This window comes from Colius striatus, chromosome Z (genome assembly GCF_028858725.1).
Source record: "Colius striatus isolate bColStr4 chromosome Z, bColStr4.1.hap1, whole genome shotgun sequence".
In the NCBI taxonomy this organism is placed as follows: domain Eukaryota; kingdom Metazoa; phylum Chordata; class Aves; order Coliiformes; family Coliidae; genus Colius; species Colius striatus.
The window spans coordinates 5,251,458-5,265,156 of NC_084790.1; the positions used below are offsets into that span (position 1 = coordinate 5,251,458).

Sequence of the window (13,699 nt, forward strand, 5' to 3'; positions counted from 1 at the left end):
GCAAGCAGCCACCGCTCCCAAAGCCTCAGCGTCCGGACAAATGGCAAAGACGACGGAAACGGAGGGGGAAAAAGTAACGGGTTTGGAGAAAAGGGAAAACGGAGAGGGGCAGCGGGACAGTGACCAGAGGCCTAGGTTCCTCGTCACCTCGCCCCCTGGGCCCAGGCCCGGGCGGCTGTTGCTAGCCCCGCCACCAAGGACTCCTGTGCTCACGTCCAGGCTCCCTGTTTCTTCCCAATTTAACCGTCCTCCTCCTCCTCAAAAAAAAAAAAAAAAAAAAAGAAAAGTAAAAGAGAAAAGAAAAAAGAAAAAAAAAAAAAGAAAGGGAGGAGGGGAGAGGAATCAAAGTTTTTCTCCCACTGCCCTTCCCTCGCCTCCTGGGAGGACCAGGCACCCACACTACCACCGTGGCCGTTTCTCTGAGAAAAGTAAGGAATGTAGTTATTTTTTGCAATGATACTCGCCTGAATCCGGGCCCCGGCTGGCGCTGGAGAACGAGCTGGGCATGGGGAAGAAAGGGCTTGAGAGAAGAAATGAGTTCCATTTTACCTGCTTCCTTCTGATATTTCATAAAGACTAGCAATTTCTGAGGAGGGAACCTCAGGACAAGGAAAAAGAAGGGATTAGATTTCTCTATTTGGGGATGTTTACACAGGATATTTATCTCCTGTAGGGAACCATGCGGATACCACCGAGTCTCACATCCTCCCTGCACTGTGCATCCCTGCAAAAACCCACGAACACAAGCACATGCCCAAGCCATACCCTCTGCTAAAATCCTCCGTTACTGTAAGGGTATTCGCTCAGTCAGTCTCATCACCATATCAAAGGGCTCCCATCCATCCTCGGCTCTTAGTTAATTTTTAATTAGGCTGGAAAGCTTTGGGAACAGCAATGTTCAACGCTGCAGAAGACGTGATGGAAGCGGGGGGATTAAATCCTATTTCTAATTTTTCACATGGATCCAAGCAAGGCGGTGCAGACTCTGGCCAAAATGCACCTTGCTGCAACACACGTGTTTCTGACAGAAGTATCTAACCCCTATGCCTGCCAAACCCCGAGCAGAAGCCATAACCTGCCAAGGAGTATAACCTGAAGAAAAACAACTGTGCCGTGCTCAACGTCCCCAAAAGCCTCATCCTCGTGGTACTGGCTTTGCCCGCTGCTGCAGTGCCACAAAGAGAGTCGAGCTCTCAGATCCTCCTCCACACCCGGGATCAGACTCCCCACGATGGAAAAGAAGTTGTTTTTTAAGGAGGATGAAAGAAAGAAAAACTAGAAAGGTAGAAAAAATACTTCTGCCCTAAAACCTCCTGGCCCAAAACAGCAGCAGCAGGAGCATCAGCACGATATAGATCCATACAGCTACGTTTCAGAAAGTGTCCATTAATATCAATTTACTTCAATGAAAACTTTGGTTCTTCATGAAGTTGATGATTTATGATAAAATCAATTAAATTACAGCCACTGAGGGCCTGCGGTTTCTTCTCAAATTTCATTCACCAACAGATCAAGCACTTGGTGAAAAAAAATCGAGTTTAGCTAGAGGCGAGTAAAGAAAATTCTGAAGCTGAGGAAATTTAATGCAACGCAATTTTCAGGGAAAAAAAAAAAAACAAAACAAAAAACAAAACCCAAAACCAAAACGCCAAACCAACAGCCCAACCAACAACCCAGACACTTGAGTAGCTGAGTTACTGCTCTCTGCCAATATACTACCTCGCCTCGGGAAATATTAGACACTGAGTCAAAACTTTTCCAGTTTCACAATGCATGAGGATATTTTTAGAACTGGCAGCTTATCCCGAGAAGATATCATCTCGCTCGAAAGGGAAGTGGGCTAAAGGCGATCAGAGAGCACAACTACGTATAGATATATATTTAGAATAGTTTTCCAGGTTTAATTCGATTTCTCAAAGGTTTTGGATTTTTTATTATTCCTCCATACAAACAATTTTCTCACTCTTAAAACATACACCAGGTGTTCACGGGGGAGGAAGTGGGAAGGGGATTTGGGGTTTTTTTAGCCAGAATTTAATAGCATAGAAAATAACGCACCCAATATTCCCACACGAAATCTCGCCCTCCCAGCAGTTTCCCTTTCTACCCCAGAAACTGAATATGAGTGAAATGACCCATTTTCGAGGACACCACCCCCCCCGAGCCCAAACAAACCTTGAACCTTCAAAAAACCCTGATATTTTCATCTCAGACTTCACTAACAGCCACCTTTTATGCCCAATGTTTGCGTCCCACTCTTACCCATTTCAGTCAAATGCACTGGCCGGCTGAAGGTAAAGCAACTCAGTTAAACAGATGTTTGTTGGTCACATCTGTCCGTGGAGGGAAAATCCACTATGGACTTTACACAAAGCTTGGGAAATATTTTTTCTTTTCTTTTTCTTTTTTTTTTTTTTCTTTTTTCCCCCCCTTTTTCAAGGAGCCCTTGTAATTAGGGTCTGCTTCAAGTAAACAAAAAACTTTGTAAGGCCATAAATCACCATCACATACATTCTCTCGTTTAACATCGCGGTTTTCCAACGGGCTTTTGTAGTTTCTTTTTCAAACAAGAGAGAGGTGCTAAACCTTTAACAAATGTGTCCCGGACCAGTTCTGCGGGAAACGCGCCCTTGGAGAGCGGCGATTCACGGCCAGTCTAGGGTATGGAGCCTGCCAGGTCATTTTTACTCATCTTCAGCCTCCCTTATCCTGCTCCCGAGGCATCGATCAGCAGTTGTTACCACAGGAAAGTTAGCTAGGGAGCGGCGAAGCCTTCCAAAGCTTTCGGAGCAATTAATTTAACTCACAGCGTCAGAGGTGAGAAGGGAGGAAAAGTAGACATGAATTATCCTTTATTTTTTTTAACTTCTTACCTGTGATACTGTACGACCCAGGACTTCAAGAAGAAGGAGCGAAGACAGATCGGGGTGGTGCACGTTCACAACTGAAGCAGGCAAAATAAGGAGAAGAAACTACTTTATTGCACCCCAGTGGATCTTGCTGACAGCTTTCTCGGACGGTTTGGATATTTTTTTTTTCCCCCAAAGATGCTTTGAATTTTTTTTTTTGCGGGGGGGGGGGGGGGGGAGGTGTACTCGCTCGATTCAGCGGAACTGACTTGACGTGGAGAAAAATAGAAACTCTTCCAAACCAGCTTAAAGTACTGCAAGAACGCGGGTCCTGTTGCAGAAAGATATCGAGCAGAGGGGAATGAGATGGGGGTGTTGGTGGGGGGGAATTCCACTCACATTGCCCTTTAAAAAAAGAAGGGGAAAAAAAACCTCCAAAAACCTCCCCCCCCCCACCTCTCCTGAATCCTTGGTATCTGTCTGGAAAGCTGTTTCTCTTTATAAAGACTTAAAATGTTGCAAGACGGTTATAATACTGACTGACAAGGGGTGCCGGAGAGAAGGGAACCAAATGGATTCTGGTTTTTAGAGCCAGTAAGAATTGGCCAGCCTTCAATGTCAGGATTCAAAATTGATTCCATATGTCTGGTCCGGGGAAAGAGGAAAAACCGAAGGAAAGGAAGAAAGAGAGAGAAAGGAAGGGGGGGGGGGGGGGGGGGAAGAAAAGTTATGCAAAGCCCACCGGGTTTCTTTCTTTCTTTCTTTCTTTCTTTCTTTCTTTCTTTCTTTCTTTCACTCATAGCCTTCCTAGGTTGATACTCTGTCGTTACATTTTCAAGGAATGTTTTGGACTCTACGTTTGCAGCGCAGAGCAAGAGAGGTACCGGTAGCAACAAAACAGATCCCGGAGATTATTTTTGGACTGGGCTTTGTTGCGCGGCAAGAGGAAAGATGTGGCTGTGTGCCTGTGGAAGGGTGAAGCGTGACATGGCGACTCCCCAAAACCGGGAGAAACGGGAGGTAGGGGGCAAACCCTCCCCCCACACTAGCTGGGCACAGGCGAGCGGCTGGACCTGAAGACTGCCGATGGGCGCGCAGCCTCCGGGCCACAGAGGTGGTACCGACGAACCTGGGCCGATGGGACATGGGCTTGGAGGGGTGACCGCCAGTCCCTGTTCCAGTGTCCGTCCCCTCACCCTTCCCCCCAGAACCCAGAGGCTGCGAACTGCCATTCGTTGTTAATTTCACCGGGACATGCTCGGAAAGAATTTGACTCGAAGTTTTTCAGGCTTCTCTCCTCTGGGTACCACTGCCAATAAAGCACTGATACATTTCTCATTGAGTCAGATATCAAAAGGAAGTGAAACTGCAGCGAGTGGAGATTTCTCCTCAACCCTTCCCCTCATAACCATGTAAAAAATTAAATAATAAAGCGCCAAATCTCCACCACTGCCTCTGATTTATAGCCCTCCTTTTCAGCTGGGATGCTTAGGCTGGGGAAGTGTTGAAATGTAGTTGTTGCCTTTCAGTTCTTTCGTCCCTCTCCTCTCCTCTCCTCTCCTCTCCTCTCCTCTCCTCTCCTCTCCTCTCCTCTCCTCTCCTCTCCTCTCCTCTCCTCTCCTCTCCTCTCCTCTCCTCTCCTCTCCTCTCCTCTCCTCTCCTCTTCAAAGTAAACCGTCACCGTTGCCAAAATTTTGCCAGTCTAACCAAGAAGATACTGAACCCTTCCCTTTTTGTCCCAGCCTGCGGCTCGTGATCGCCTCCCTTGTTAAGTATGAAAATGAAGAGACATAATCAACACCAGCTCTGGGCCCCCGGTGCGGCTCCTGCAGCGAGGTGAATTTGGAGCTGATGCCGGCTTTCTCATGGGCTGAGCCCCTTCGCTGCCCGGGAGTGATGCTGGGAGCCAGACAGGTCAAACACTGCCTTACCTCCCTTTGCAAGGGCAAAAAAAACCGGTGCCCGCCCTATAGCAGCCTGTGCTCTCCGCCTTTCAGCGTCTCTCTACAGGTTTCCACTTTATCCCGCTCCGCTCCACTCCCTGATCTCCACACCTTGCAGTTCTCGCCTTCCACGATGCTTTGATCTTTAAATAACTCTCTCCTACTGCCTGCAATAAATTATGAATTAAGGTGCTGTTGACTCATATTTACAACGTTAATAGCTTCCTCTTTGGGAAAAGAGAGGGTAGGTCTGCTCGAGAGGGGAAGGGAGGGAGGATTCTTTGGGGATGAGATCTGATAAACACTGATTCGCAGCGCTGGAACTTCTGAAGGGCTGAGAGGGAAGGAAAAAAAGGCCTATGGCACAGCAACTATTGAAATAGTGCTTGCTCGAACTACTTGAAATAGCTCATTATCCCCTCCTGACTCTTGAACGTTATCTGTCGTTTTTAACTATAAGGCACAATAGCTGTTCGGTGGTTGTTTTTTTTTTTAAACCTCGGTTTCATCGAGTTAATAAAGAAATACAGCTTAAACGTGGTAAGGAACGATTTGCTCGTTACTTTTAGGCGTTACTTTTAGGTCTGGGAGAGGAACAAAACTTTTGAGCTGAGGTGAGCAGCGGCGGCGGGGCTGCGCGGAGAGTGCGCGGGAATTGCGCGGAGGATGCGTGGGAACTGCTTGGGACAGGGATTGCGGATCTCCTTTCCCAGCTCTAGACGAAACCAAGCTCTTTCCCTCGTGTCATAGCTAACCGCAGAGAGGAGAAACTTGGATTTTGGGGAGAATGCAGCTGACAGGAATGCGGATAGCAGAACCCCGAGGATTTGAGGCAGAAACAAGGACTTTGGGGGTGCACCGGAGTACTGATACCCTCTCATCCCAGATCCTGCAAGGAGGGAGGTTTTTCATCATCCAAGCCCCTCTGCCCCGATACTCTCCCAGATTGGGTCTAGGGTCCCGTCCCGGGTCTGAGTCCTATGCTGAGTCTGAGGTCCTCTCCAAGGTTGGAGACACTTCTCCCAAATTTTTGGATCCTATCGCTGTTATAAGGTGCCCTCCTGAGTCTGGATAACCTAATTGTGTTCTGCGTCTCTTAATGAATGTGTGGGACTCTTGTCCAGGATCTGAGATGCTATATCCTCTCTCCGGGATCTGGGGCTCTTACCCACAGTCATATTTAGAGGCTGGGCTCTGCTCCCGGGGTCGGGGCAGTGTCCTCAGCACGAAAGCTCGGCCAATACGACCCGGTAGCCCTCGGCCACCCCATCTCCTCCTGACATCTGATTATTAAGGGGCGACATTCGCACAAAGGCGTCTGGACTGGGGATAAATAAAGTCCCGGTATTGATTTAAAGGGGGCTGTCGCCCAGGGCGGAGGCTGCGGGGTGGCTCTCCTGCACAGAGCCTGCAGCCGCTCCTTGCCAAAGGCCAATTTCTCACGCCCAACATCCTAAGCCAAAAGCAAAAAAAAAAGAGAAACAATTAAAAAATCCCCATATAAAAAGAAACCAAAAATATCACCTAATAAAATGGGGGGAGATGGGGGGTGGCGAAGAGGGAAAGGGTCTGCAGCCGTTTGAAGGCGACAACTTCAATTAATACCAGAGCTGACAGAGAATGATGCCGTATTTCTGGCTCAGTCACCGTCCCTGGATCTCCCTTAATATTTAATGAAAGTCGCTGAGTTGCTCTAATTTTGCAACATAAAGGTTTACGGTAGCAGACAGAGTTAAATATCCCTGCTCGGGTGGTGTGGGACTTGGCTGGTGAACGGAGGGGAGGGGAGGGAAGGGGGAAAAGCGGTGAATTCTCACCCGAGAATCCGGTGCGAACATTTAATCTTTGCTCCTGTTGTCAGTTTTATTGACTTCTCTCATGTTGGAGCTTGTAAAATATTTAAAAACGCGATCTCCCCTTTCCTCTTTCGCTTTCAACACTCCCTGTTAGGACCAATTTGGTCCAGTTTGAGGATGGGAGGGGAGGGCAGTGCCTGACGCCTGACCTCCCATTTTCCGCGTAGGATGTGGTCCCCAGGCTGATGGCGACCCAGGTAGCGGTGCCCCTCTTTTTGGAACACACATCTTGTCTCCAAAGCTTTAGCTTCGCTACCCCATCTCCATGGGTTCAAAGAGATTTCCCTGTTACAGCTCGGTTGTATTTTACGTAGGAATCACTACAAAGATAACAGCTGCCGGCGAGGTTCCGCTGGTATTTCAGCCTATTTTCAGTGCTATTTCTCCTCAGGGCTATGCTTTTCCCGAGATTCGTAACAGGCCGAAAAAGAAGGACATTCCTTCGAGCCCCGTCCAAGACATTACCCTCTCTTTCTCCATCCACTGCCACTAAAGCCTTAGCAGTACCCAGGAGCTAGAAACCCACGCAAAGTTCTCTTGCTAGAAAAGCACCAGGAATTACTCGCATGGAGTTTCTTCCCCATTCTGCTGCTGTCGGCGGCGATCGAGACAACTCGTCGCGACTAGGGTCTCTCGGCAGCGTCCCAGTTCCCGTAGACCCCCATTGTTCTGGATTTGACTGGCAAATCCCCTTCCTGCCTGGAACCAGAGCCATCCCTCTCTCGGAGGCGGTTGCCTTGTAGCAAACACTGCTTTATTTTATTTTTCTGCATTTTAAGTCGGATTTCCGTGTCTGGTTTAAATGGAGGCATCTCCAGAAATTGCCTTGCTTGGCTAAAGCAACCTGTGCCTGTTCTCCAGTGAGAAGTCCCGCCAGGGATGGGGAGAAAATGAGTTATCGTTGATAAAGGGATGCTGCAGCTTAGGACTCGGAGCTGTAATTTCGATATTAAGGTCGTGCTCTTTTACTAGGTTTATATGCCAATGAGGCGTTCCCGGTTTACCAAATTTATACAAATCTCTCCTTAATTGGTAATCACAGATGCTGTAATTTAAGACCCCCAGCTACAGAGCTTTCATATTAGCTGCTGATCTATTACTGTAAATCGTCTGAAATAATCAACTCCAGGGAGTGGGGTAGAGAGAGATCCTCGCTCTAAAATATCATCGCTTGCACATCATTTTCACTCCAGAAATGATTTATCTTGGACACCACTATAAACAACACAACTCTCTCACAAACACACACACAATGGCAGCCGCACTGCTGCTGACATGTTTATTGTAATAAATCAAGAAAGGGGGAAGAAGGAAAAAAAAAAAAAAGAGAAGGTTGTGAGGAGGGAGAGGGAGAGGGAGAGAGAGGAATATCCCTAAAAATATCAATGAAATGCCTCGATGGGTATAAACACACATACCACCCTGTGAAGAGAAATGGGAGGAAATGAAGACGGCTATTTGTCACATTTTACGACAATAACATTAATAACAAACAATAAATTTACATGGACACATAGACACGCTAGGAATTGGGAAGCCCCTGCTACTTACAATAATCCAGCCCTCGGCGTGGCTTCGTGGTTCCTGAGAATTGTTTTATTGCAGCCTGCTCTCCCTCTCCCCTCTCCTCCTCTCCCCCTCTTTCTCGCTCTCCCTCTCGCTCTTTCTCTCTTTTTTTTTCCCCCTCAGCTATAGGCTTGTTTTTTAAAGGACAGTTGAATTTCACGTCAGACACAAGGAGACCATGTCTGCGATTTTCCTGACGAATACATATCTATTCTGCAACCTCTGCATTAATTATTTAATGAATCACGTGATGGGGAAGGGGGAAGGGGGTCTCGCCGTTTCATACTCAAAGGACCACTGTGACCTTCCACCGGAACAGTGTTTTTTTAAAGAAGTTTCCAACTGCACGAAGCTTTTCTAGGTGGACACTCCCCACACGGGACTGCCCGGCACGACCTGGGATGAGAAGTGATAGGGCATCCACCTCTGATCCGTTTCTCTATCAAAGGGCACGATTTTAGCTTTATTTCCCTAGCCACTCTCCTGGCTGGCTCTGAAAGCATTTAAACTCCTCTCTACACACCTCCTGAAGATTGGCTTTGTTGGACCTTGGTTCAGCTAAGCCACATCGTGCTTTTTTCTTCCCTGTTTTTTTTTCCCCTCTCCCCTCATTGAGATTTTTATTACAATCTTATAGTAAATAGCACAACTGTTGTAGAGCCTAAACCAGCTTAGAATATCTATACTCCCTATCTTCAAAAGCTCAGCTCTCCCTTCACTTCACTTCCAGGCCTTTTCTCCTAGCTGTTGTTATTGCTTGGCCAGCCTTCATTGAATTAAAAAAAAAATATATATCATTAAATGTTGACTCTGAAGAGAGCTGCCAAGTTATAAGGATCCTGGGGGAAAAAAAACCCCAACAACAACAACAAGAAACAAAGTCCCCCAAAACAGGAAAAAAATCAGCAAAGGAAGTCGCTGGGAACGGCCGTGGAGCCACCACTGATCTCCCCACGTCCACGGGGGAAAAAACCTTCACTCGGCGAAAGACAGTGAGGAGAGTCTAAAAGCCTCAGGACCATGTCCTAGCCCCTCGAGTCTTCCTGAGCCAAGGAGCACTCCAAAGCAGAGTCCTTCTCCCCACGAGCACAAGCACTCCAGTAACCCTACACTCCCCACCGGGATGGATACACCGGGAACCGAAATGCATCATCACCCCCCCGCGGGTAAAGTCTGGAGTGAGCTCGTTCTAAACGTGAAAATTCATTTTAAAAGCAGTTCCCCCTCCCCTCCTGGCTTTAAGCTGAGGCAAAGGGACCGTGAGGGCGGTCCGGGCTCCCCCTGGCCAGGAAGGAGGGAGCAGGGAAGTGCTTCGTTTTCAAAAGCTCTCGATTATTTCTGAATTGATTTTATCGAGTGAAAGTGGTTGTCGGTAGAGAGACGTTTGGTCAAGGTGTGAGAGGAAGTGGGGGAAAAATCTGATTTAAAGGGGCTTCCGTAGCTGTGGGGGAGGGGGTCCCACGAGAGAGAAAACTTCGCAGGGGGCGAGGGGCTTTTATGGGAACTTCAGGTCAATTCAGAAGCCACAACTTTCGCTTCACACAACCACTTCTTTTTTTGGTTTGTTTTGTTTGGGGTTTTTTTTTCACCTTATCCACAAAACGAACTGTCCGTGTGAACGGGGCCGGGGAAATAAATAAAAAAGTGAGGAGAGGGGGTAAGCAGCAGAGTCATCCTAGGCAGCAAACGGGGCAGATGCCCCCCCTCTGCACCTTCTATGACATTTTGGGGTCTGTTTCATGCAAAAGAAACACTCATTTCGTTTTGCTGTGTTCTTTTTTTTTGTTTTTTAAAGCCTCTAGTTCAAAGGGTGGGAAACGCGGCCATAAACGGCGGCTTCGCCTCCGAGGTGCCGTGATCAAAGCTGTTTTCTTTCTAAAGATAAAATGAACGTTTATATAGTGAGAAAGCGAGATTGATTTACGGATTTAAACCCGCCGTTCTTATTGCGGATCATAAATCTGTCACCGGGACTGAGAAACCCCCGACCCTGTCCCCCAGCACAGCAGCCTTTAAAACAACCCAGCACTATACTAGGGCAGCAACCACCCCAGTCCCCTATACTGGGCAGGACTGCACACCCCCACCACCAGTCCTTGCATATATATAGATAGATGTACATATATATATTTATTTTCCCTTCCTCTATACCCTTTCTCTCTAGTAACTACATCTAGAGTGGGGCTGGATTGTGTGATTTATCTCATACAGAAATCCTTTTTTAGTCTAATTTTGGGACCAAAAGGAAACAAAGGGGTTCAGCTGTTGACTGCTTGGGGAGCCTAGGATGAGAGTCCCGGATCAGGGATGCCGGGGAGAGGTCGCCCGAGCGTCCCTCTGCCCGGTGGGATCCCCCACGCCCCTCCGCGCAGCTCCGCGCCGGCAGCAGGCAGCTGGGCACAGAGAGGCTTTTGAGCACGGCGTGGACAGGGGCGAAGTGGGAGGAGGTGCGGGGGGAGGGGGGAGTGAAGAGGGACTCGCGGAAACAAAGGAATTTCTGAAAATAAAGGGCGAGATGAGACGCAGGCTGAGGGATGCAGCGGCGGGTCCGGGGCTTTGGCCCTTCGATAGGGCTTCAGGTTGCTTCCCCTCATATTATTTGTAAACAACACACAGCCTTCTCTGTGGAGGCAAATCCTTGCAGACACACATACACACATAAACATTCCTGTCCGTGCCTCTCTCTTCTGTTTCTTTCTTACAAAGAAGCAAACAATCAAGCAAACACAGAGGACTTTGCGAGTGAAATCAGAGGGGAAACCTTCTGGGCCCAGACTCAGAAACAGAACGATTAAATAGTGAGCAAACAAATAAATTCTTCCTTGAGTCCTCTCTCGGCTCCTTTTTCCCTCTAGCCTTTTCCTCCCGCTACTGGTTCCCCACTTCCACCACTCAAGACTGCGGTGAGGGCCGGGGTAGGCGAAACCCGCGCACGCACAGTTTTGCAGAGCTGCGGACTGAGCTGCTGCCCAGCTCAATGTCCAGCCTCGGCGGGGTCAAGGGGTTTGCGAGGTCAGTCCCCGGCTGCAATACCCAGCTAATCGCCTAGAAAACGTGTCCTCTGCGTGAACTCTATCCCCCGACCGGGACTTGCTAGAGCTGGATTTTGTCTGCCTAGTTTTCATCCTTTTCCTTCGGCAAGTTATTCCCGCATCACTCCCGGAACGGGGCAGCAGCTCCCCGAGAGCACCAGTACGGCCAGGACACGAACACTCGTGAGACACAGATACCCGGAACACTTGCACCCCCGGCACTCTGTCCACTTTGGAATATTCTGACAGTCCATTCCCCGAACCGGCCTGTGACTCGGACAGGGAGATCTCGCAAGGAAAAAACACACACAAAAAAACTAATAAAAAAAACAACAAAAGAGGAAAAACATTTTTACAAAAAGGAACCGTCAGAGTAGCTCCTTAATCCCCACACGAGAGTCCCCGCTGCTGTCCCACCGTTCTGCCCTGATCCCGCAGCAAAGCTCAGCGGGGCCGAGCCCCAAACACGCACAACTCCGAACCGAGGAAAAAAAAAAACTCCTCTCGCCACAAGCCACCCGCCTGTAAACTTTCTCTGCCAGTTCCCCTAGCTCGAAATAAAACGAGAAAACAGAACGAAAACCTCGCACAAGAATAAACGTGTTGTTTGTTTTTCTTTCTCTCTCTTTTTTTTTTTAAAGTTTCTTTTTTCTTTTGCTTTCCCCAGCTTTTTTTTTTTTTTTTTTTTTTTTTTTGGTGAAAGGAGGCAATAAACCGATCAGAAATGCATGCCAAGAGAGCAGCTCTGTTACCTGGTTCGCTCCCACATCCTCTTTCCAACGCCCCAGAGACGGCCCTCATGGTTTGGGTGGTTTCTTCCAAAGTGAGAGGTCTGGGGGAGGGGGTAGCTTGGGGGGGTTTTGGTTTTCTCCCCCAAAAATAAAACTTTCACCTTTACGATCCAGATTTTATTATTAATATTATTATTTCCCCTGAAGATTCTTGTAGGACTCCGGGTGCTTTTTTCCCAACAGACGGTCTGCGGAGATTTGCTGTTGAATAACAATGGGAAAAGGATAAGTATTTAAAGAAAAGAAGTGATTAATGATTTTCTGTATAATTCTCGCATTTTTCTTGGCTTCTGTCTGCTTATAATGGCTGTGAACTTTTAGATCCTATAGAAATCTTCTTTTCTCCCCCTTCTATCCTATTCATACTTTCCAGCTTTGATTTGCTTCTATAGACCCCGCATTCCTGGAAGCATATGCTTTTTAAAAAAACAGAGAACCATTTTTTGCCATTCTTAGGAGCACTATCTTGAAAATAACACCCTCTTTACAACCTCTGCAGATCAAAGAGAGAAACAGTAAAATAAAATGCAGAAACAACAACAAACTACCCCAACCTCAGCCTTTACAATAAAATGTAGCCCTTGCCTCCCTCCCTGGAAAACAAAACAAAACAAAACAAAACAAAACAAAACAACAATAACTTTAAAGGTTTGTTGTTACTACCTCTAAAAAATGCGATAGTTAACCAAAAATACACCCATAAATACATTTCTTCTACATCAGATCGTGTAACAGACATGTACCGTGTGACTACATAATAGTATTTTAAAATATTAAAATGTCAATAGAAGGAAAGATCTGAGATCCCTTTGTCTGAGTGGGGCAGGGGGCTTTGAGGGACAGTCTTTGCAAGGTGACAGCGCGGTGCTTCACCACAGCCGAAGGAACAACACACAAATATACTCGGCTTGAGATATTTCAAGCCCTGTCTTTGTTTCTGAATCATGTGGGGGAATATTTCAGCCCTGCCGGAGGAGATCTCGGAGAATTCCACGGACATTGAACAAATAAGCAAAAGCTTTTTTTTTTTTTTTTAAGGCAAATATAAGAAAATTACTATTTTCTTCAGCTGGTGCAGAGGTTTCCTGGCCCCCTGCACACAACAGTCTTTTATTTTTTATACTTCTAACATAGAACTGGAACGTTATTTCATCCTGAACAGTATTTTCGATACTTTCTATGAGAAAGAAAATGAAAATTAATACAAGAGCTGCGGCTCACAAAAGAAGCCATTTGTCTTCTTGATTATCTATTTGCTTGTCAGGCTATGAGCTATCGCAGGAGCCAGGTCTTTTGTAATATAAAAATACACAGAAAACCTGCAAACACCGAGAAACATCTGTGCAAAAATTAGACTCATTAATGCATTAACTACCTTGGAGAGGGAGATTTATTTATTTATTTATTTATTTTAAACCAGAACTCTCTAGAGAAATAAAAGGCTACTTCCATTTCTTACAGCAAAGCAAAGTGCTAATGACTACCTCTGTTTTGTTGGAGACCAGTTTGGGAAGAGCATATTAATATATGTTTAGAACAAATAAATCATCATATGTAAGGCTTAGCAGTACTTAAGGCTGATAGACCCTACTCAAACATCTTTTGTTTTCATTAGGGAGTTGAGGCTGTGCCATTGACAATAGAAATCCCTGGAAAAAGAAA

At 46.8% G+C, this 13,699-nt stretch overlaps 1 protein-coding gene across 2 annotated transcripts in view; it reads right to left on the reverse strand.

The window, feature by feature from the left end:
• HOXB3 (homeobox B3) overlaps positions 1-13,699 on the reverse strand; it is a 40,258-nt gene that overhangs the window by 10,834 nt on the left and 15,725 nt on the right. For both annotated transcript variants that reach the window (XM_062017237.1, XM_062017236.1), the window contains exon 2: positions 11,999-12,238. The gene's annotated coding sequence lies outside the window, so the exon portion shown is untranslated. The remainder of the gene's footprint in view (positions 1-11,998; positions 12,239-13,699) is intronic.